Source organism: Nelumbo lutea, chromosome 7 (genome assembly GCF_056320005.1).
Source record: "Nelumbo lutea isolate HS-2025 chromosome 7, American lotus-T2T, whole genome shotgun sequence".
Taxonomy (NCBI): domain Eukaryota; kingdom Viridiplantae; phylum Streptophyta; class Magnoliopsida; order Proteales; family Nelumbonaceae; genus Nelumbo; species Nelumbo lutea.
Genome location: NC_142690.1, coordinates 6014756 through 6038543, shown reverse-complemented (window position 1 = coordinate 6038543; position 23788 = coordinate 6014756). Strand labels below are relative to the sequence as shown.

Genomic DNA, 23788 nt, shown 5'->3' with positions numbered 1-23788 from the left:
TATAACACTATTAATTAGAATTTTTCCCCCTTTCATCAAGATTGGAATGCATCCTACTCATCGCCTTACCCTTTTTTAACTTATTATAAAACAAAAGAAACTATTTATCCTTAGCATTTAATAAGTTACGTTTGAGAAAAAGCTTCAAATTTTGGGGAAACAGGTTCCCCAATTGTATGTTATTTGGGTTTATTTTCATCTTACAAATTTGTAAAATGAATATCAAACTTATAATCATGTTGTAAGATGATCAATGACCAAATTAATCGCTTGGATGTGACTCAAATGAGTCCTGTGTACTGAGCTTGTAAACATGGAACATGTGCAAGCTATAGAGACTTGAGGACTGTTTAACAAGTATTTTGTACCTGCAAATCAAGCTGTTGCTTTTGTACTTTATGATAAGTTATTGATTATTGTTGAAATTGTCAAATGAGGTATCTGATATTTTAATTAGAGTTGGAAAGACATCTGGATGTTTCTTGCTTTCTTGTCAATAACAAGAATATATTAAAAGATAAACCAAGAGGCAACAAGGTATAAGTAAGTCCTTGTGAAATGGGCAAGGATATGAAGACAAATGTTACATAACAGCCAACCAAAGATAAATTAAAGAATGCTTAATAACTTCTTTTGCAGGCAATTAAAAAGAGAATTAAGTCATCACACCAAACTATATCAACTAAAATTTAGGTCCTCAGCACGCTAAGCCACAGAATGAGCATCATAGTCTATTAATATGAAGAAAAGCAAACAACTTTTGTTAGAATTTCATCCTACTAAACAAGGTTTTAAAAGGTTTAAAAGGCGGAGACGAGGCAATTGGGTGCTAAAGAGGCGAGGCGTAATCCTTGAGATGGTTTAAGGCATGTCTTAAATTAAAAACTTAAAAATTATTAAAAAGTAAATAGTTGAAGTTTTATATAATTATTTATCACTTAATGTGTCAATGGTTCAATAATTGCTGACTGTTCAAATTTTTTCAAGATTATTTGTATGAAACATGAATTGTATCTTTTCAAGATTGTTCAACAATTGTTGATTGTTCAAATCTTTTTGAAAATTTTAGACAAATCTTGAAATGAATTAGATTCATTTCCATAGCTGTCATGACAAAGTTTCAACAGTTGTGACAAGAGTTGTTCATGAAAGATGACAAAATGGATCGAAAGTGAAACTAAAAGAAACTAGCATGCCAACACCTCTAAGTCTCTGACCTCCCACAAATATGCTGCCCCACCTAGCTGATAGTTTGAGACAAAAAAAAAAAAAAGTGAAAAGGAAGAGGAGGAAAACTTGTACGCAAGATTGAAAAAGAAGAAGAAGAAAAGGGAAGAGGAGGAGGACTTGTATGCACTCGTACAATTTGATTTCGTCCAATATTCTTATCTTCTTGAATCTTGAATTCGGTCTGAGAAGTATAATATAGAAGATAGAACAGAGAACAGTAGAAGAGAAATGAGTTTGGTCTTCTTGAGTTCAATTGAAAAACAAAAACAAAGAAATTAGATTTTGGTCGCTGGAAACCTTACATTTTGGGGGTTTTATTTTATTTTTTACTTTTTTCCAAAATTGCCCATACTAAAATCCAATTTTCCCCACCCAAAACCCCTTTAGCTTAAGGCTACCACCTCATGTAAATTGAGGCGAAAGGCCAAAGTTCTACGCCTCACAAAAACTGAGGCTTATGCCCCTTGCTCCGAGACTGAGGCTATTAAGGCCAGGCGAAATTTGGCTGCCTCACCTTGAGACGTACACCTCTCGCCTCGCCTCAGTTGCCTTTTAAAACCATGCTCCTGAAGAGCTTTCAGTTCCACCTCCAAGGAGCTAGTGAAAACTGAGGTGATCCCTTTTTGGGTTGCTTAAAATGATTAACTAGAGTTAGGATTAATACCTCTATCACAGTTGATTTTAACACAATCAAAATGAGGCAATTACAGCCCAAAAAAACTAGGTTGGCTTTCAAAAGCAATTAAAATTGTTTTCTATCCGACTAATGTAGCTTTGTTGTATGTACAATATTTAGAGGATTGGGACTTAGCTACTTTAATGGAACCCACCATGGATGTTAATCGGAATGAATTCAATTTGAAACATGATTATTGCAGACTTTGTTTGCTTGTGGTTTTTTATATCTATCACAACTTTGCTTCCTTTCACATTTGGACATGGAAAACAAGTTTTAAAAAACCTTAAAGAATAATGCATAGATTCAGGTTGCGTTTGGATAAGATTCAGGATTTATATTTTTAAAGCCCAAAAAGCACAGATGGGGTTTAAAAAAAAGCCTATATTTTCAAATTATGATGTTTCTAAAAGCAATTTTTACTGAATTCTCAAAACACTTTGCATAAAGTATGGGTCTTGTCTTCTCAGTGAACTTCGCATATAGATCTTGCCAGAAGTTGTAAATGCACCCTGTACATGAAATTGAAAACCACCATCCTTCTTCAAAACGTATGCATGTAAAACAAATAAAAGGAATCTGAAAACAATACATCCATTGGTTCCATGGGGCAATACATACAATGCCATAGCCCATCCCCCAAACCCATAACCTTTCCAACCCTAGTGAAGGTGGGATTTGATCCCAAGTCTCCGCTACAACCAATGAGAGACCTTACAAATTGAGCGAATTAATTGGCACTTGGACACATATACATTGGGAAAGGTAAGAGATGTCACGGATCCTAAAACATTGGACCATGAAAACTATTTTAGACTATGTTTGGTTTGAAGGAAAAGGTAGGGAAAGGAAGAAAGAGGTAGAGAAACATATACAAGTTTCAAACCAAATACAGCCTTAGGGTATATGCCAAATGAATGATCCTACCTCTTCGCCTCTAGCTACTTCTATTCCATACAAGCAGTTCTTGCAAATATTTGAATAGTTTGGTGTAAAATATTAATCTATGAGTGTAGCCCTTACAACACCCCCTAAACATGATACCTGACCTAGTTGAAAGGAGAGTGTAGGTGCTCTGAGGTTAGACTTTAGAGAGGGTAAATGTCTCATTTAAGAGGTATTGTGATTGTTGCACATCCTATATGTGTGTAAAATTAGCAGTCGTGTAGTTAGATTGGTGTTGTATTCCCTTCATTGAATTTGGCTCAGCTCTCTTGAAATTTTCTAGGGATTTGAACATATTAATATTCAGTTAAAGTTTGGTTTACATCATACATAGGAGGGTATATTTGTTAAGGGTGGATGCATGAGCTGTAATTGCAGTGTAGAAACATTATAATTCATTGTGTGTTAAATATTTAAAGGATACCTACCATTGGGTATCTCTTGCCTAACAAAGTGCCTTCACTATAAACTAGAGTGGTTAGATAACTATTGCCTAATTATTTATGAGTTATTTTGTCTTGTCTTTTACAACTTGTGATGGAGATTCGTGTTCTATATTGAAAAGTACATAATAAACAATAAAAAAAGTTACAATTAAGTTGATTTTTGGGTAAATTCTCTTAGTGGTTTTATTTAGATCTAACGTTTACATGAGAGAGATGCTTCCAAAGAGGCTTACAAATCACAAAAAGACAAAATATGAATTGAGCTACTTTGGATATATGCTTCCGTGTCCAATAAATACCTTATGTAACCCTAAGTACCCTCTTTTACTTTTTAATTGTTATGACTTGTAAGCTTAAATGACTACAACTCCTAATAAGTGATAACCATATTTTATATAAGAAGTAAATGAACGAAAGAAATATTTTTTTTTTCAGTTCCCTTCAAAATAACACTACTATGAAGATGCCGGCTAGCTTGTTGATAAGGGTTTCAATTGACCTGTTTTGGATTGGACCCCGTTCAAACCAAAATCAATTTGGACGGATTGGAAGGACCAACAATACATATTCGATTGGACCTGGTCCATCCATTATGATTTTATACTGGATTGGATTGGGTTGAGTCAGTATCTGGTCCATTGATATAAGATAAGAATATATGTGTCAATGGACTGGGTATAGGTTGAAAGCAATCTAAGCTAAAACAAATTTGAACAGATTGGATGGTCTAGACATTGAATTGGACTAGTGCAAAATATTTATTGGATCGGATTGGACCTGGTCTATTTGTAATGGATTCACATCCGACTGGATCAGATTGGACCAAATCCAATCCAATTGACATCCCTACTTGCTGGTAAGGTTTTTGTCTAGTCTTAGAAGAAACTTGGGATTGAATCCTACCCAAGGTTCAAAGTATCGATACGTATTGACTCGTATTAACCGATACATATCATGTCGATGGCTTCCCGATACACCCCTCCAAGGGTTGTATCAGGTCAGACCATGGTTCAGAGGGTAACCGGGCCTTAAACCAACCCCTCTGAACCGGTTTTGAAAAAAAATAAATAAAACCTAGAAAAAAGTATTGATACAGGCCGAGCGTATTGGCTTGTGTTGATACTTTGAACCTTGATCCATGGTTTTCAAAACCGGACCGGACCAGACAGTCAGACCGGGAAAACCAAGAACTGATCACCTGACCGATTCCGTTTTTCCCCAAAACTGTTGATTTTGGTCAGCAAACTGTTGAACTGGCTAATTAACCATTCAAATGGTTTTGACTGTTTTTCAATTCTTTTATTTTTTTAATTTTTTGTCAAAACGGGCCGACCATTCGGACCGTTCAACCCGGTAATTGGACCCTTAACCAATTCGGTCACCGGGCCGATTTTAAAAACCATACCTTGATCCTACCTTCATTGGAATAGTCGTTCTAGTACCCTATCATATAGCACATTTGCCTTCCAAGAAAAAAAAATAGTACTACCATTAACATTATATGGATTCAAGGGTACAAATACTGTCTTAAAGAAGGGAGAAGTGGAGACCAGATCTGCTCCTCACACCAGGCGCCTCACACGCACATCCTATCATGTATTGGGAATATCTTTCATATTTATTTATTATTATTCACGGGAAATATTCCCAATGCACGGTAGATGTGCATGTGAAGCGCCCATTTGTGAGGAGCAGATCACGTCACAGAGAAGTGCAGTCTTATTACAATCTTTTTTGGTTACCACACAGAGAATGATGGTGAATTTAACAATATAATAAGAGTATATTTAGTATGAAAGAAAATAAAAGAAAAACAGAAAATTGAGGAAATTTTCTTAACAGATTTAATGGCACTCCTTGTATAACTTCAACTTTTTGTTCCCTCTTATTTTCTCTAACATCAAAAACTACCTAAGAGAGATGGTTTCAGCAGAACCACTGCATTGTTAAAAAATCAAAGGGTGGCACATACAACTTTGCTTGTGCAGCAAGTATTTGGGATGAAACCGGAAAGAAAGTGGGGATAGAGAGGATAAAGAGTGTGGATTTGTAGATAGCTGCAAGGTCATCCTTTAATTTTAATGATCTTTTGAGTATACAGAATATGCTTAATTTATAGCTTCAGTTTTTTTTTTTTATTTCTGCATGTGCAAAGATGGCAAATATTAAGCAAATACAAGTGGAGATTCACCTTGATTCCAAGATGGTCACTGACTTACATATTAAGGGGAGTTCTTTCTTCAGATTTTGAAATGGGGAAAGTTGGTCAATGGGATTTTGACTTTTTTTTTTAGATTTATGTAGGGATTAAGGAAAGTTTATTTTCCTGAATATCACTTACCCGAGTAAGTAATACCCATCTCCTAGGTGGGTAAATAACTTTCCCACATAAGGAGGAAGTTGCCAAGACTTGAATAGGACAAAAATGCCCTTTTTAATAATGGATTTTTATGATTAAAATGGTCATTGCCTTGTTTATGGGTAAATGCACTTACTCGGATAAATGTTTCCTAGAAAAAATTTACCCAAATAATTACATTTACCTGGATAACCAACTTACCGAAAAGCGAACAGGGCCTTAATATTAGATAAGAATAAAATCTCTGAGCCCTAAATGCTAGTGGGATCTCAACTCTCAAGGAGATTCTAGAAAGATATTAGTTAACTAGTTTATAATTAAGTCTTTGGCTGATTGTAACAGAGATTTGGAATCAAATTCTACCATCACCAGAGTTGGGAGTTAAATCAAATTCTACCATCACTAGAGTTGGGAGTTAGGGTTTTGGTTTAGGGGTGTAATTGTGGTATCCTATTTAAAATATTTACACTGCATCAGAATTGGACTTTTATATTGGGCTATTGAAATTTTATCAATTTTCCGACATCCTCACAATAGAATACTCTCCAACACATTCCAACACATTCTATACCCGCACAACTCAAACATGTTTTATAACTGAACACAATAGCTGTTCAGCATGACATGTTTTATAGCTGAACTGCTGTGGAACCAATAATAATGTTGTTCCACGTTCAACTCTTTACTGTGGATCCCATATCTTTTACCACTATCATTGGCTCCACAGCCCACCACATAACTGAAGTTTTTTATATGGGCATAAATGATGATTTTTTTTTTATTGGGAGTAAATCCAGATTTTGACCAAATTGCAGTCCGAATCTGATTTATTCTTCACAAGACCGTGTTCACATCGTTCATATAGTCCTTTGCATTTTTGTATTGAGAATATTTTTTTATAAAATAATTCAATGCATTATTATAAAAGGCCATAAAAACATGGTCTTTGTGAGTACTGAATCTGATTTCCGTTGGGTAATTTACTAATTTATAAATTTTTTAAGGTTTTTACCGTTTAATCTATCTTTAAAATCCTAATTCCACGTTAGGGATACATGTCAACTCAGAATTGATGCTAATACACAGATGGATATAAATGTTATAAATGAAAGTATTCATAAATTTGAATTGTCGTAGATCTACAGTTCAAATCCATTTTAATTCTGAGATGGAATGAGGTCTAAAAATCCCAACCTTTTTAGTAGTGATATGCTCAAGAAATGAAGCTTTCACATGGATGTGATTATTACTTTTAGTATGTGTGCCCACACTAGCTCACACTCACATGCCTTATATAAAGGTGGATAGGTAGAGTCGGAGAGAGAGAGAGAGGCACGTGCTTCTACATGATTCCTGAAACTGTTTGTTAAATGGAAATTAACAAACAGGAATTGAAAAAACATAAAAAAAAAAGCAGAAAAAGAAGAGACAAAAAAGACAGGATGTCTACGTCAGTAAATGAAAACCCAGGGGCAAAATCGTCAATCAATTATTCCATGTTCTTGCTTCTTTTAACTGGTGCCCGTGGTTACCTGCGCTCCCTCTTCAACTAACCAAAGGTCAGTCAGGCTTTGAAGCCACTAAGGTTGCATGGGCTGACACGAGATTTGATACTACAACGTGTCTTCGACGACCATCTACTCCGGGCCCCACCAGTATACCGTTTTGGCCACGTGGTGAAAATGTCATTAGTGGTTGGTGGATTAACGGCAAGATGACGGCCCTAAGCCGTTAGTCGACGCCTCCTGTCGTGGCTCTAGGTAGCAGCCACCAGCCAGGATGCCCTTTCCGGAGGTAGGATGCAGTCGCGGACTTCATGACGGAGACCGTCAACCAACACGCGTCACTAGGCAAATATTAACGGGCCGCGTCGGAAACCGGTTATATAGTGCCACGTGGCTGGCTTGGAAAACGCGGAGGAACAACTCAAGCCTACGTGTTGCTCTCCACGAATTGATTTTCTCGCTTTCCTCCTTGAATTTCGACTTTTCTGAATTCTTTTTTCTTCCTACGGCAATTCGGGACACACCTCTCCACTTGCCCTACGGTAATTCGGGACACACCTCCGAACTCAAGACTTTATCTCGTTCATCACTCCAGCACTTTGCCTCTAGGACGCCAAACTGAACAACCATAGCATGCCTGACATCGAAGAAGTTCGTATCCAGGGGCGCCGCACCTGACTAACTTGGAATCTGACGCTTGACAGCCGCACTCCAAACGGCCACCTACCACCGCCATCTCCAGTTACAAAGACGGCTCCAACAAGGAACTGTGGCGGTTCTGTCCCAGTGGAAGGGATAACGCCCGAACTGGCAGAAACACAAAAGTAATCATACCCGACCTGATAGAAGTCTCGGAGTGAGTGCGCAAAGTGGTTATAAAAGACCCCTTACCCCCAACAACAAGGTATGCAAACTTTGCGCCATTTGGTTTTATCTTGCCTTTGAGAGTACTAACTTGAGCTTCAAAGCAATTTCATCGGGTTTCTCCCGAAGTTCCCTCATCTTCTCCATTTCAGGCTTCCCGTTGCTCCAGTCAGAGGCAAGATCGTTGACAGTTAGGACCAGCCGGATTGTGCACCATCACTTAGTATTTCAAAGTGTCTCCCCTCTTATCTATCAAGTCTATTCCAGGGGCTTCAAAACCTAATCTTGAAATTGTTGGTTTCCCTAATTTGATCTCTCTACCACGGTCACTTGGAAACCTCACTTTCCCTTAGGTTCGTTATTTCTATGTGGTGATTGATGATGGGCTTTCCATCCATAATTCTATCTTCTTCTTCCTGTTAGGTTCGTTATAACTCAAAACCCTCTCCTCTTGTGTTTATCTTCTGTTCTTTTACTTTGCTCTTTTAAGAATCTGAAGATGTTTACTTTCCTTATTTTTTTGTTTTGATTCATCTAAAGCAGGATCTAGTTAGTAGTGATGGGAACCTTATTATGGCACTTGAAGAATTATGAGATTTGTTTCAGAATTAAACCACTGCATGTGTGATGTGGCAAGAGCCTGGAACCTGCCTGCTGGATTCAAGCGTTTCCTATACCTGTTGAGGCCTTGCAAGTGCTTTCATTCCCCCAGGGGGCTCTCTTCTTTGCAGAACGAAGCGAGGCGCGCAGAATATATTTCAAAGGTTATAGAGCTTTTTCTCTAGTCATTTTTCTTCTTATATATCAAAACTCTGTATTAAGAAACATTTATAAATCAGAATATCCAACTTGTGCCTTTTTGTTGATCCTTGGAAATGGAAGTATTAAACCCATCTTAAATATACATATTTCCTTTTGCCCTGTTTCTCATTTAGCTATGTCATTTGCCCTAGCATGAGATTTGAAACATGATTTTGAGTTTTATCCCAATTAAGTATAAAAAGCAAAGAAAGAAAGTTTTACCTGATCAATTGAATTTTATGTGTTTCATAACCTTTAACTTTTTGAGGTATAACCTATCATCTGATTGTTTTTCTTTAACAAAATAAAACATCAACCTAAGTCCGCATATAGTTGTTATATATAATCTTGGAAGCAGTTTATAATAACTGACTCATTCTCTGATTTTGTATTATAGGTTAAGCTTTTACATTTTGTACATCTTGCTCCAGATAGAAGTCAAAGTGTTGGCACTCTAAGAAAAATAGCTGTGAAAGCACATGCCAGAACTCAAAAGGTGACTGATTTCTTCTCTCGTTCATCCTTGCTATGGCCATCCCTCCCAAAATCAGACAAAAAAAATGGTAACCGATGTAACCGTTTCTGGTCACGTACCATTTTTTGTGATGTATAAATTTTTTGGTTAAGTATCTCGTTATTTGACCCGGTGGTGATTTGCCTTGGGGATAAGCTACTTGGTGGCGAATTTCTTGGTGGGGAACTGTCTGGTGGTGAGCTCCCTGGTGGCGAACTTCCTGGTAGCGAACTGCCTACTAGGCTGCCTGTGACTCAGAGAATGGTGGAGCTCCTTGGTGCAGTGCAACCTGACTGCCCTCTGCATGAGGTGATCTTCTTTCCTTTGTAGGCAGTGGGAGCTGAGGGACCTGCGAGAACTCCATCTTTTCCTCCTCTTTGTAGGCGGCGGGAGCTGAGGGACCTGCGAGAACTCCACCTTTTCCTCCTCTTTGAAAGCGGCGGGAGCTCAGGGACCTGCGAGAACTGAATCAGAGGACCTGCGGGTATTTTCCCGGCGGGGACTCTCCGACACTTAAGTTAGCACTCTAATTGTAGAGAGCTTTGAAGATGATATTGGAGAAACGAGAGAGCTAGAGAGTAGGGATTACTTTCCTTTTTTCCCTCCTCCTCCCCTTTGGGGGCTGAGGTCTTTATATACCGGAGTCCTCGCAGGTTAGGTGGGTGAAAAGCCTCCAAAGGGTAAGACTCGTCACATCCCATCAGAACCGGGGTATGGTGGTGAACTCCTCGAGGTCGTTAGGCTAGCGATTGTGTCAGGCGGCCAGGTCGGCGTCTGGGCCAGGTTGTCAGGGTGGCACCTGTGTCAGTCGGCGAGTCGCTGTCTGGGCCAGGTTGTCAGGTCGGCGCCTGTGTCAGTCGGAGGGTCGGTGTCTAGGCCAGGTTGTCAGGCAGGAGATCTTCCTACGATACGCCAAACTACTCCTGTACTGAGCTACCCTACAAGTGGCGAGCTGCCCGAGGGAGCTATGCCGAGCTGCTTGTGGCGAGCTCCTTGGTGAGCTATCGAGCTCGTGGGGTATGCATGCTGAGTTTATCGGTGGGCGTCTTATGGGCGGCTAGGTCGGATCATGTGCTAGGTTGATCCAGGTCGGCCAGGTCGCGCAGGCCGCGCGCAGGTCGCGCTAGGCAGTGCAGGCCGCGCCAGGCCGCATGCAGGCCGCGTGCAGGCCGCCCGTAGGCCGCGTGGGTCACCAACTTGGTAAGTTGTTGCCTGGGTGTTTGCCTAGTTGTTACGAGGTGCCACATGTCACAATTTCATTGGAGGGCCAAATCTGCCCTCTTCAATTGCCCCCCACTCCCGAGCTGAGAGTAACTTAGCAAAGGGATTAGATTTCTTCTTTTGGCCCGTAAGTCGATGAGCTAGAAAGTGCTGATCCAATTCCTTAGGCTTTGGGATCTGCCTGTATGTGGTGAGTTGCCAATAAGGTGAGGAGGTCTCCGCTAGTTCAGTAGTGTAGCCCTTTGGCTCTAGGGGCAACTTATAGTTCACTTCTGCTGATTTTGCTCATACTGACGAAGCGACTGGGTATTTAGCAATAGTGTGGCCCGTAGGCTTTGGGAGTGACTTGTAGTCTACTCTTCTTTGACTTTTGCCCGTGCCAGAGAGGCGACCAGGTCTTAAGCAGTAATGTGGCCCGTATGCTTTGGGAGTGACTTGTAGTCTACTCTTTTTTGACTTTGCCCGTGCTGGAGAGGCAACTGGGTTTTAAGCAATAATGTGGTCCGTAGGCTTTGGGAGTGACTCGTAGTCTACTTTTTTTTGACTTTGCCCGTGCCGGAGAGGCGACCGAGTCTTAAGCAGTAATGTGGCCCGTAGGCTTTGCCTGTGAGGTGTCGAGCTATGATTGTGCTGCATCAGGTTCGTAATGCCAGTCACCCACTCTTACAAGAAGCTAATAGGAGCTCAACCTTCGGGGGCAGCACTACTAACTTTAGGTCACCAGCTCACATGGGAGCCTTGGAAGGCTCGACCGGTAAGGGCACCTATGTAGTCTGTTGGCCGCCAACTCCCGCGGAAGCCACAAAGAGCTCATCTTTGTAGGGGGGACCTTGTGGAGATGACTGATGAGGCATTATCTGAATTGAAAGTAAGGTTGGTAGAACTACTGTTAGCTCCCTGCATAGTCTTTGAGTTCATAAAAAAATGTAAACTATAAAGCGATAACTTCAATTTCTAAAAAGTGAGGACTTAGCTTTGGTAAGATGAGAACTTAGCTTTTGTAGGATGCGAACTTAGCTTTTTGTAGCGTGTTCCCATAGACGGTGCCAATTGATGTAACCGTTTCTGGTCACGTACCATTTTTTGTGATGTATAAATTTTTTGGCTAAGTACCTCGTTATTAGACCCGGTGGTGACGTGCCTTGGTGATGAGCTACTTGATGGCAAACTCCATGGTGGAGAACTGCCTGGTAGCGAGCTCCCTGGTGGCGAGCTGCCTGGTGGTGAACTGCCTGGTGGCGAACTGCCTGGTGCGAATTGCCTGGTGGCGAACTGCCTACTAGGCGGCTTGTGACTCAGAGAATGGTGGAGCTCCCTGGTGCAACGCAACCCGGCTGCCTTCTGCATGAGGTGATTTTCTTTCCTTTGTAGGCAGTGGGAGTTGAGGGATCTGCGAGAACTCCATCTTTTCCTCCTCTTTGTAGGCGGCGAGAGCTGAGGGACCTACGAGAACTCCACATTTTCCTCCTCTTTGTAGGCGGTGGGAGCTGAGGGACCTGCGAGAACTCCACCTTTTCCTCCTCTTTGAAAGCGGCGGGAGCTCAGGGACCTGCGAGAACTGAACCAGAGGATCTGCGGGTATTTTCCCGGCGGGGACTCTCCCTCACTTAAGTTAGCACTCTAATTGTAGAAAGCTTTGAAGATGATATTGGAGAAACGAGAGAGCTAGAGAGCAGGGATTACCTCTCTTTTTTCCCTCCTCCTCCCTTTGGGGGGTGAGGTCTTTATATACCGGAGTCCTCGTGGGTTAGGTAGGTGAAAAGCCTCCAAACGGTAAGACTTGTCACATCCCATCAGAACTGGGGTACGGTGGTGAACTCCTCGAGGTCGTCAGGCTGGTGCTTGTGTCAGGCGGCCAGGTTGTCAGGGCGGCGCCTGCGTCAGTCGGCCGGTCGGTGTCTGGGCCAGGTTGTCAAGTCGGTGCCTGTGTCAGTCGGCGGGTTGGTGTTTAGGCCAGATTGTCAAGCAGGAAATCTTCCTACGATACGCCAAACTACTCCTGTACCGAGCTACCCTACAAGTGACGAGCTGCCCGGGGGAGCTATGCCGAGCTGCTTGTGGCGAGCTCTACCGAACTGCCTGGCTCTTTGGCGAGCTCTTTGGTGAGCTACCGAGCTCATTGGTGAGCTCCTTGGTGAGATACCGAGCTCGTGGGGTATGCATGTCGAGTTTATTGGTGGGCGTCTTATGGGCGGCTAGGTCGGATCATGTACTAGGCTGATCCAGGTCAGCCAGGTCGCGCAGGCCACACGTAGATTGCACCAGGCCGCACAGGCCACGCTAGGATGCGTGCAGGCCGCGTACAGTCACACCAGGCCGAGTGCAGGTCACGCCAGGCCTCGCCAGGCCGACCTGACTGGTGCCCGGGTTCCCAAGGAAAGAGGGGGAGGCAGGGAGCAATGATATTGCCTCTGATGAAATAGAGAAACATGACTATTCAAAATACAAACTTCAAACATTCAGAAAAACATTCTTCAATAATTTAGGAAAATAGAGATACGGAGGCAAGAAACCCTTGCCATAATTCTCAAGTAACTTGATCAAAGACGAAGTAAGTCATTCAGTTTTGTCATTTTAGCTTTTATAAAATGGTCCCACTTCACAATAACATCCTTCATTTTAAAGGGTCTAGTCCAAAATCAATTTGGACGGACCAAAAAAAAGTGTCAATGGACCGGGTTTGGGTTGAAACAACCAAGCATTTGTGTTTTCAAAAGCCCCAAGCTGAAATCATCAATTGACCAATACTTCCCTTATCGTCAGTGTTCGTTAACGAAGGATTTAAAGACTCTTTTGCCCATCATTCTTCTTTAAATTTTCAAAATGAAAATTTTTGACACCTTTGTAAGATTGCCGAGGCTTATCTCCATACTGAAATCTCTCTCACAAAATTTTATACGATTGATCAGTACCAAAAAAATTCATTAGAATAATCTTTCATCAACAAGAAGAGATGATGAATCAGAAGCAAAAATGCGAGTCAGATTAGGTATCTATTACTCTATTTGAGTTTGGGGCTGATTTCTGTCCGTCTGGTTCAATTAGATGATGCTAACAGGCATATAAGACCAAAAAATCCAAATTTATTTTGGTTTTCTCAAACTCAAATCTCAGATCTACGATCATATACAACCAGAGATGGCACCAAGAAAACTAATGGGTTTTAAAGATGTTCTTGTTTTGACAGGCGTCAAGGAGAGAACCCAATTCGTTCTTGAATCCTCGAGTGTAAACCGCTGGGATCCTCTATTCTTACACTGTTGGGACCCTCTATTCTTACACCCTTTCTTTAAGTTCGGAGACCATCGGAAGTCAGAACAAGGACAAGGTTCTTCCTCCAATCCGAACTGAATTTCACTCCACTACCCGTAGAGCCTTCAAAAGCCCCATCTCATCGCCGTTCTCCAACAACCATTAATAGCCAACCGCAGGAAGAGAAGGTTTTGTCTCACATGTGAGTATGATGAAAACGCAGATGCAGATGCAATACGACTACAGGAAAAGGTGTATGAAGAACTCCAGCCACATCCAAATCTCAAACAGTTGATAATGTATTCTTATTGGGGGATCAGGTTTCCTTCTTGAATGATAAAACCCTCCGTCCTTCCAAATCTAGTTCGAATTGTGATAGGGCATTGTAGAAGATGCGAATGTTTTGAAATCTTTGGTCCACTCCCTTTCCTTAAGGATCTAGAACTACATGATTTGACAGCCCTAAAGAAGATTAATGTATGGAATTGGAGGAGACAATGTCAAGTTCAGGGAGGAGATGCATCATCGTCCATATTCCCATCATTAAAAAAACTCTTCCTCTGTGACATGCCTAATTTGGAGGAACGGTGTGGAGCTGGAGACAATGAGGATGTAATTGATGGAATGGATATGGGGGTACCATTATTCCCTCTCCTTTCCTCTTTGGAGATGTCCAACTGCCCTAAATTGAAAACAATTCCTTCACATCCTACTGTTGAAAAGATGGAGTTGTGTCATTGTAGTGCCCAACAATTACAGTCAACACTGCTGATGAAGACGAGGTGCAGGACGGTTGATATGACGACAACCACAACAACTTCCTCTCAAGAAGACTTCAAAGGTTTTCCACTTCCTGCAGAGAAGAAGGCGATGCAAGGTTTGATTTCTCTCCGGACTCTTACTATTAAGGAATGCTCAAATTTGACGTCCTTGTCTCAGTTACAAGGCTTGCAATACCTCACCGCCCTTGAGGAGCTACAGATTGAAGAATGTCCAGATTTTTGTTCGTTGGAGGGAATCCAAGCTCTTATTGCCCTGAAAGAGTTGACGATTGAAAGCCTTCCAAAATTACAGCGGCTGCCACAGGATTTGGAGAACCTCCAATCTCTCCGAGACCTTCGTATTTCTCACTGTCCCTTCAATAATGTCAAGGGGTTGGGAACCCTCCCATCACTTCAAAGCCTCGAGATTAATGATGTGCCTGATTTAGTATCTCTACCACAGTCACTTGGAAACCTCAAATCGCTTCAACATCTTCAAATCTATTATATCCCCAATTTGGAATCTCTACCGGAAGAAATGAGGCAATTGACGAGATTACGGGATCTTCGTATTTATGGTTGTCCCCATTTGGAGGAACGATGCTCAAGGGAGACTGGTGAAAATTGGCCGAAGATATTTCATGTTCCTTGTGTTGAAATGTGGTGATTGATGCTCTCCCTCTACTGAGAATTAGTTAATATGTGGATTCATGCTACTGCAGCTTCCATCCATAACGCTGTGTTCTTCTTGTTAGGTATGTTCTAATTCAAAACACTCTCGTCTTATGATAATGAATCCATTATCTTGTCTTCCATTCTTTTACTTGCTCTTTTAAGAACATAAAGATGCTTACTTTCCTTTTTTATTTTGATTCATCTATAGCGGGATCTAGTGAGGGGGATATCTTACTATTATGGCACTTCAGGAGTTGTATACATAATTTTGTTTTCTTTTTTTCAATTTCTGGGTTTGCTATGTTCCTCTGTCTTAGCATGGAGCCTTGTTCATGAGATTTGAAGCATGATTTTGAGTTTTATCCCTAAGAAAGAAAAGAAAGAAAATTTTGCCTAATCAATTGAATTGCATGTAAGTGCCTATTGCACCGGCGTTAATCTTGGAAGCAGTTTATGATTGACTGGTTCTCTGCTTTTGTATTGTAGGTTTAGATTTTACATTTCATGCATCTTCCTGTTCTTCATCCTTGTCCATCCCTGCCAAAACCATCCGATAATCACTAAAAAATATTAATGTCTACTCCCCAACAGTTGCTTGCAGAATGGGTACCAAGGAGGGGGGGGTCTACAGCGCCTTGAAGATCTTATATAGAAATGTAAGAAAACCCAAATGGGTGGGGGTGTGGAGGGGGAGGGGAGGAATGATGTTGCCACTGAATTAGAGACAGAGGTCTACTCAAATCTCAAACTTCGAGAATTGCAGAAAAACAAACATTCAAGAATCATTCTTCAATAACTTAAGAAAAAAAGAGAAAACAGGACTATTTATATTGTGACAAAGCAATAAGCCATTCAGTTTTGCCATTTCAGCTGTTCTCAAATAGCTTCAATTCATAATAAGCATCCTCCATGTATCCTGCCTTCATCCATTTAGATGATGATGGAAGTTGATTATGAGGATAGATTTACCACCATAGAAACCTCCCCTAAGTTTTCACTTTAATAAAGGCCTCCCATTTAATTTTGAAAAAACCTGCAGTTACCTCCCTTTGGTCATTGTTCCAGTAATGGAAACTTGGAATTTACTAAAATTAGTGCACCTTTCTACATAATTCAAAATGTCAGATTTGCCCTTCTAGGGTAAAAGTTAAAGTTGTTATGGGGTACTTTATTAAATCTTCATATGAATTGATAGACGTAAGGGTTAAATAATTTTCAATAAAAAAACACTTATTAGGCCAACGTTTCCAGTCTATAACAATGATGGAAGGGTGGTTACTGCAGTTTTTTTCAAAACCACAGGGGGGTTATGAAAATAAAAAACCTCAGGGGAGGTTTTTGTGATTTTTAGCAGCCTCATGGGATGTTTTTATATTTTACCCTTTTTTCAAAAGCTAGTTGTTGTTTAGTGATGTCGGGTTGGGTCTTGTCTGAAATTCTAAATGTCAGGTTCATTACTAATGGTATCAGTTCAAGAAGGTGAGCTCTATATAATCTCTATTTCTTTAGTCTGTTGTAGTTTTGAACAGATGTATTATATATAATCTTATATATGATTACCTTGATATGACATCTATATTTGGTTCTATTTGAAAATTGAAACATTTGATGAATTCTATGCTTGTGCTCTTTACATAAACTAAACCCACTACAGGCTGCAAACTTTGGTAATAATTGTTCTCCTGTTTTGAGTCATTTAAGGTTTTAAATGATATTGTATGTGCACCTTAAATATGCTATTATCTGTACAAAAAAAAAAAAATTCTGAGCGGTCACTGTTCTACCATAACATTTCTAATTTCATTATTCTTTAATTTTTAAACAAGTAAGGAAGTTGAAGACATTATGGTTGAACGAGCTCTTCCTTTTTGAATGCCTGAGCTAAGGATCTTGTTGAGAATTTTCAAGTTCGAGGTCTCAAGTGCCTGCCTTTTGTGATTATTACTGTAAATCCTAAGTCAATGTTCTTGAACTATTATTGCAGTCACCCAGAAAATAGCATCACAAATCTATGAATGAGAACCTGGAACCTTCTAGTTGTTCTTGAGGAACTGTTGCAGAGACAATCATTCAAGGATGATTCATTGATATTTTTGGGTGAATATTGACTAGTGTTGGTCTAAGATGTAGTTTCAATTACAGCTTAATACCTCTTTTGCCTTTTTTTGGAAGTTGAGGGTAGCATTTTAGGTGATAGATGGAATTTTGTTTCATTTATGATCAAAGATCTTCTGCGTCCTTCCACAGTGAGATTAGCACTTTATCTGTGGCAAGTTTTGCATTATCATAATATTTATAATGTGACACTTTTCTTTATTTTGGAAGAGTAGGGTAGCATTTTAGGCTTCGTGGGGAGTGTTTTAGAAGTCTGCAAGTGCTGATGTTTCTGTTTGCCTTTTATCTTCTCAGGTTTACATTGCTCTGCTTCCTTGGTGTTTTCTCAGGCTTGGCCCTGGTGAATGAATCCTCATCGACATCCAGTGATATTCACATTGAGCATTGTACAGCCCCTGTTTCAGGATCCCCAAAATTGAGCGTTGATAGATGTTCTCTGAGTAACCAACGCCTTCAGATATTGAAGTCATCCTCAGGAGCAATGTGGGAGAAGTACTTCCAAGAGTTCAAACGTATTATAGGACAGTAGGATTGGAGGATGTCATTAGAGCCGAGCTTTCTGTCACTCCTCTGAAGTGTTTGTATTGCCTTCCCACTTGGTTACATGATTACACCTTGAACCATGCCATATAAATCGTTGTTTTAAAAACATACCAACTTGTGGGAGGTTGAATTTAAATTATTGAACTGGATTGTCTTTGATGTTGCAAGCTTTCAATTTCAATCTATCCCTTTCTGCCATGTTTCAGCAGGTACAACGCAGGCCTTTTAGTTAGGGTACATGTTAACTTACCTACACTACACTAAACCATTGTTTTAGAAGGCTGTTGAGGCAAGGCCAAAGGCCTAAGCCTTGAGGCAAGGCTAAGAAAAAAGGCCTGGCCTCAATAGCCTCAGACTTCACTAGCAAGGCTTAAGCCTTGAGTTGTTTGAGGTTTATGCCTTTGGGCCTTTGGCCTCAAAATGTTCAAGACGCTGGCCTTAAGGTATTGGACAAAAAATAAACATACAAATAACAAATAAATGCATATAAATGTGTAAGAAAATAGTTTGCTTTATTGTTCATGCTTTATTCTTATCCACTTGCCCACTTACCCCATACTTGAACACTTTCTAGTGTTTAGATTTTGGGGAAAAACTAGTATTTTAAGGAGCTCCTTTTTAATAATTAAATAACATAAAACTAACTATGCTTTTGATGCAAAATTTAAAAAATAATAATAAAAAGATGTGCATGGTTCAAATTTCAAAGTGTTGATATTCGATACACCCCTTTTGATGTAGTGGGGTGTATTGGAACAAAGAATATAATTTTGTGTCTAATATATCCAAATGAAGTTTTAATTTTATGTTTTTCATGTCTTTATTATTTATGATTTGCTTCCTTTTTTAGGCTTATGCCTCAAAACACCTTGAAGCTTGTACCTTGCCTCTATGAGATCCAACTGCTATGCCTCTGCCATTAGCCTTTTAGAACCTTACACTAGATCACAACAGCTTTACACACCCAGATTTACCACCTTAAAGGGAGGTTTTTATGATTTATCAGTAATGAGTAACCTCATGGGATGTTTTTATCAATATTTTAAATTGTGGAGGCATGACGCAAGGCATTCCATGTAATTCTCCCAAACACAAGGAGGTGTAAGCATCCTTAAGAGGAGGGCGGTTAGGATGATGATGAAGACGAAGGGGGGATCTCATTTTTTCTTTATTTTTAATAAAAATATTTTACATTAAGAAGAATAAAGATGCATAGCATTAGTTGAAAGGGGGGGAGGAGATGAGGCAGAGATAGAGATGGGAGAAAGGGAGGGGGGAGGAGATAGAGAGAGGAAAGAGGGGAAGGGAGGGGATTAGATCAGTTGTTCAGATTCCCCCTCCCCCTCTCTCCCTCCCCTCCCTCTAGCTCTCTCTCTCCTCTCCTTTCTCCTCTCCCCTCTCCCCTCTCCCCTCTCCCCTCTCTACTACAGGGAGAGAGAGAGGGAGAGAGATGAGACAGAGATGGGAGAGAGGGGAGGGGGAGGAGAGAGGAGATAGAGAGACAGAGGGGGGGAGAGAGAGATAGGGGAAGGGAGGGAGGAGTAGGGGATCAATTTCAAATCTGATCAGTTGATCAGATCGCCCATCCCCCTCTCTCTCTCTCCTCTCTCCTCTCCCCTCTCTCAAATCTGATCAGTTGATCAGTTGATCAGATACAGGGAGAGGGAGAGGAGAGAGAGAGACAGAGGGAGGGGGAAAGATAGAGGGGAAGGGAGGGAGGGGGAGAGGATCAGATCAGATTTCTGATCAGTTGATCAGATTTCCCTCACCCCTCTCTCTCTCTCTCTCTCCCATTTCTCTATCTCCTCTCTCCTCTCCCCTCTCTCTACTCCCTATCTCCCTCGAGGGAGAGGGGGGAGGGGATCAATTGATCAGATTTCCATTCCCTTTAGCTCTCTCTCTCCTCTCACCTCTCTATACTCTCTATCTCCCCGTCCCTCTCCTTGTAGGAGGGGGGAGGAGAGAGGAGACAGAGGGAGGGGGAGAGAGGGAGGGGGAGGGGATCAACTTATTAGATTTCCCCTCCCCTCCCTCTATCTCCTCTCTCCTCTCCTCTCTGATCAGATACAGGGAGAGGGAGAGATGGGAGAGAGGGAGGGGAGGAGAGAGGAGAGAGAGACAGAGGGAGGGGGGAGACAGAGAGGGGAAGGGAGGGAGGGGGAGGGGATAGATCAGATTTCTGATTAGTTGATCAGATATCCCCTCCCCCTCCCTCTAGCTCTCTCTTTCCTCTCCCCTTTCTCTACTCTCTATCTCCCACTCCCTCTCCCTATATCTGATTAGATACAGGGAGAGGGAGAGGAGAGAGAGAAATGAGACAAAGATGGGAGAGAGTGAGGGGGGAGGGGATCAGATCAAATTTCTGATCAACTGATCAACCCCCCTCTCCCTCCCCCTCTCTCTCTCCTCTCTCATCTCCCCTCTCTCCTCTCCATCTCCCTCTGATCAGATGTAGAGGTGGGAGATAGAGAGGAGATGAGAGAGGATAGAGAGACATAGGGAGGGGGGAGAGAGGGGGGGGGGGAAGGGGGGGGGGAAGGGAGGGGATCATATCAGATTTCTGATCAACTGATCAGGTTTCCCCTCCCCCTCCCTCTCTCGCTCTCTCACTCCCTATCTCCTCTCTCCTCTCCCTCTCTCCCCTCTCTCTAGCTCTCTGCCTCTCCCACCTCTGTATCTGATCAACTAATTAGAAACCTGATCAAATACAAAGGTGGGAGAGGGAGAGAGATAGAGAGGAGAGGAAGGGGTGGGGGAGTAGCAGGTATGCTTGTATGAGTTTATTGAACTTAATGCTTGTATGATTTTGTTGAAATGCATTTGCTCAAATAATGATTTATTCCATTAATGATACAAGGGACTACTGGATGGACATTGACATACGTGGGCTTCTAACCATAAAGTTACTACAAAGGAGAATTGAACCCCATTTGCAATTGTAGTTTATGGTTTTTTTGTTCTTTTGTCTTTTGAATGGTGAATGTGGGAGTTAATGTTTTATAGGGTTTTTGATATGAAGATGGGATGTATGTATTAATATTGATAACCACAGTATTTAGACGAATGGTGGAAGAACTATTGTTTATTTTTTGCTTCCACTTTTCTTGTAAATGGTGATGGAATGACTTTACAAGAATGCTAATGTTGAATGGGTGCGATCCCCTTGTTTGTATTGGTGCAAGAGTGCTAATGTTGATCACTTTACAATCTCTTTTCATATTAATGAAGGGTTATTTGTATAAGGTAACCTGTTCCAGGGTACCTATTATTGATAGGCAGTCCCTCTTTACTTTAACCGACAATTGGATCTCACACGCAAGGTTGGTCATCCCATTCTAATGGAGATCATGCAAAAAATTGGAATGCGGTCATAAGCCTTCTTGATTCCCTTGGTCCAAGATCAAAACCTTGGAATGAGGTGCTAGAGTGCTGACCTTCTATTCATGTCCCTTGTCTTTTTAGGCAAATGGCTCTTTGACAATGAATGAGAACCAATGGAACTAGCGTCATCCTCAGGAGTCCCAACTTAAACCATTAGGTACTCAGTATATTTATACAGTAATATGTTCATTATTGTTGGATACTAACCATTGGAACTTCACTACTAATTAGTTGATTAACTTGAATACAATAGCAAAAGGGACCAATTATAATAGAAACTATTACATTCTATTAACCTTTCCGTCCACAAAGGGATCAAGTTCCAGGCTACAATTTCATTGAGATACAATTCATTAACTATTTTTTGTACATATAACTCTAATTCTTGTACATATACATGCCAAAAAAATACAGCAATTAACACAATGAGTAAGACCCTCATGGTCTATAACCCTACAGTAACTACTACTTGGTAGGACTCCATAGCCTTAATACGACAGTCAAAATCAGCAACCAGTTCATGAAGCTCTACAATGCAACTTTCTAGATGATTCATTGTTGAATTGCCTTCACTAGAAAAGTTTGTGGAAACTGCCCATTGAAAGAAATTACATGGCAGAGGTACGCTACTCCGAATACAATCAAATGCAAAGAAGTCAACATATCTCATAATAGTATTTAATTTGAATACAAACAAATGCCCTTAATTGCTTACAAGATTAATTGGGCAATTGTAAAATATCCTATTCAGATAATAACTTGTTTTTGAAACCTAAATGACAGACCTCTTTCCGCACTTAAAATCCTTTGGCTTGTATTTAAGATACCTAACAAGTTGACCATCATTTGTTGACTGAGAAGATGACATCCCTGCAAACCAAAACATAAGAACCACCAAAATATTCTATGAAATATGCAACTATAATAAAAAAAATCGAAATGATACAAACTAGACAAAATATTCTTTACTTTTTTCTTGAGAAAACAAGCTTTCACCATATAATCTACCATATTAATTAGTTATAGTACGATACAGATTTTGGTATGGGAATTTTTCTTGTTCATTCATCTCTCAATTCCTTTGCATGGGAATTTTTCTTGCTGGACAATGTACCAATGGCCAACACTCAATCATTAGAAAATTGAACCATTTCATGTTCATTCATCTCTCAAACACCACCAAACCATTTCATGTTCATTCATCTCTCAAACACCACCAAACCATTTCATTTTCATTCATCTTTCAAACACAAATAGTTGCAAAATCAAACATTTTGATTAGTAGTTACAAAACCGAACCAAAATTTATAGAAATTTCCCTTCCCTAAATCATAACATATGCTTCTAGGTTATTTTGCGACAAAGAAACATTGATAAATTGTTACAAAACCAGACAAAAATTTATGGAATTTTCCCTAAATAATAAACTATGCTTTTGGGTTATTTTGCGACAAAGAAGCAATAGAACATTTTCATATCAGAACTATGCGCGGTTTTGAAGCTAAACCTTGGTCCCACCATCTCTGATGCCTCCAGCAAGATGGCTATAGATGAAGTTTGTGCGCGGTTCTGGAGTGGAGTCTGTATGAAAACTCCATCAGAAGAACTGTGCATGGTTATAGATGAATAGATGTTGGGGGAGTTGGGGGAGACAAATGTTAGGGGTGAAGCTTACCACTTTTCTTCACCGTTCATTCAAGGGCTACACATGAACAACCGAGTCTCCTCTCCTCTATCATTTCTTCAACCAAGTTTGAAGAGCAAGGGATGGAATGGTCATGCACGGAATGAAGAGAAAGGTCGGAGTTGAGTGAAGTCTCCTCTCCTCTCTCATTTGTTCAACCCAGATTGAAGTCTAAAAGGGGAGTTGAGTGAAGTCTCCTCTCCTATCTCGTTTGTTCAACCCAGATTGAAGAAAAAAGGAGATCAGGAAAATAGGAAGGGAAAGGGTAAAATGGTTCATATCTTTTCATAAATGTTAGTTTTGGTATTTCAAAAATATTTAACCCATACCTGATATCACATGATTCTTCTAATTGACGGTGAGTTAACGTTGAGTACTAAATCAACGCAAAGTGAAAGTTCGAATACTAAATTGTCGCATTTTAAAATTTAGGTACTAAATTGGCACTTGGCCTAAAATACAGGGTACCTATCGGGAATTTTCCCTTATTATATATAAAGCTCTTTGCTTTGCTGGAGACATTACTTTCATGAAAGACTACACTTATTAGTCCTGCAACCTCTTAATTATAAGACAACATTTGGTATCTCTATCTACAACAAGATACTAAATATCCTCGAGATACATATATAAAATTGAAAATTATGTATATCAAGGAAAGAGGTAAATACATAAATCCATACAAATATTTTAAAGAAACAAGTGAACTTTAAATTTGTGTGATGATGCAAAGAAATATAACCAAATGAGCAAAAGCAATAAAGCCAAAAGAGCTTAGAAAAGCAAAGCACATCATTGAGGGAACAGGATCTGCTC

At 40.4% G+C, this 23788-nt stretch overlaps 1 long non-coding RNA gene across 1 annotated transcript; it reads left to right on the top strand.

The window, feature by feature from the left end:
• Positions 1–11731: 11731 nt before the first annotated feature.
• Positions 11732–18066, top strand: LOC148844832 (uncharacterized). The gene is made up of 2 exons (XR_016101828.1): positions 11732–15329; positions 17659–18066. It is a non-coding gene; the product is annotated as an uncharacterized LOC148844832 (long non-coding RNA).
• Positions 18067–23788: the final 5722 nt, after the last annotated feature.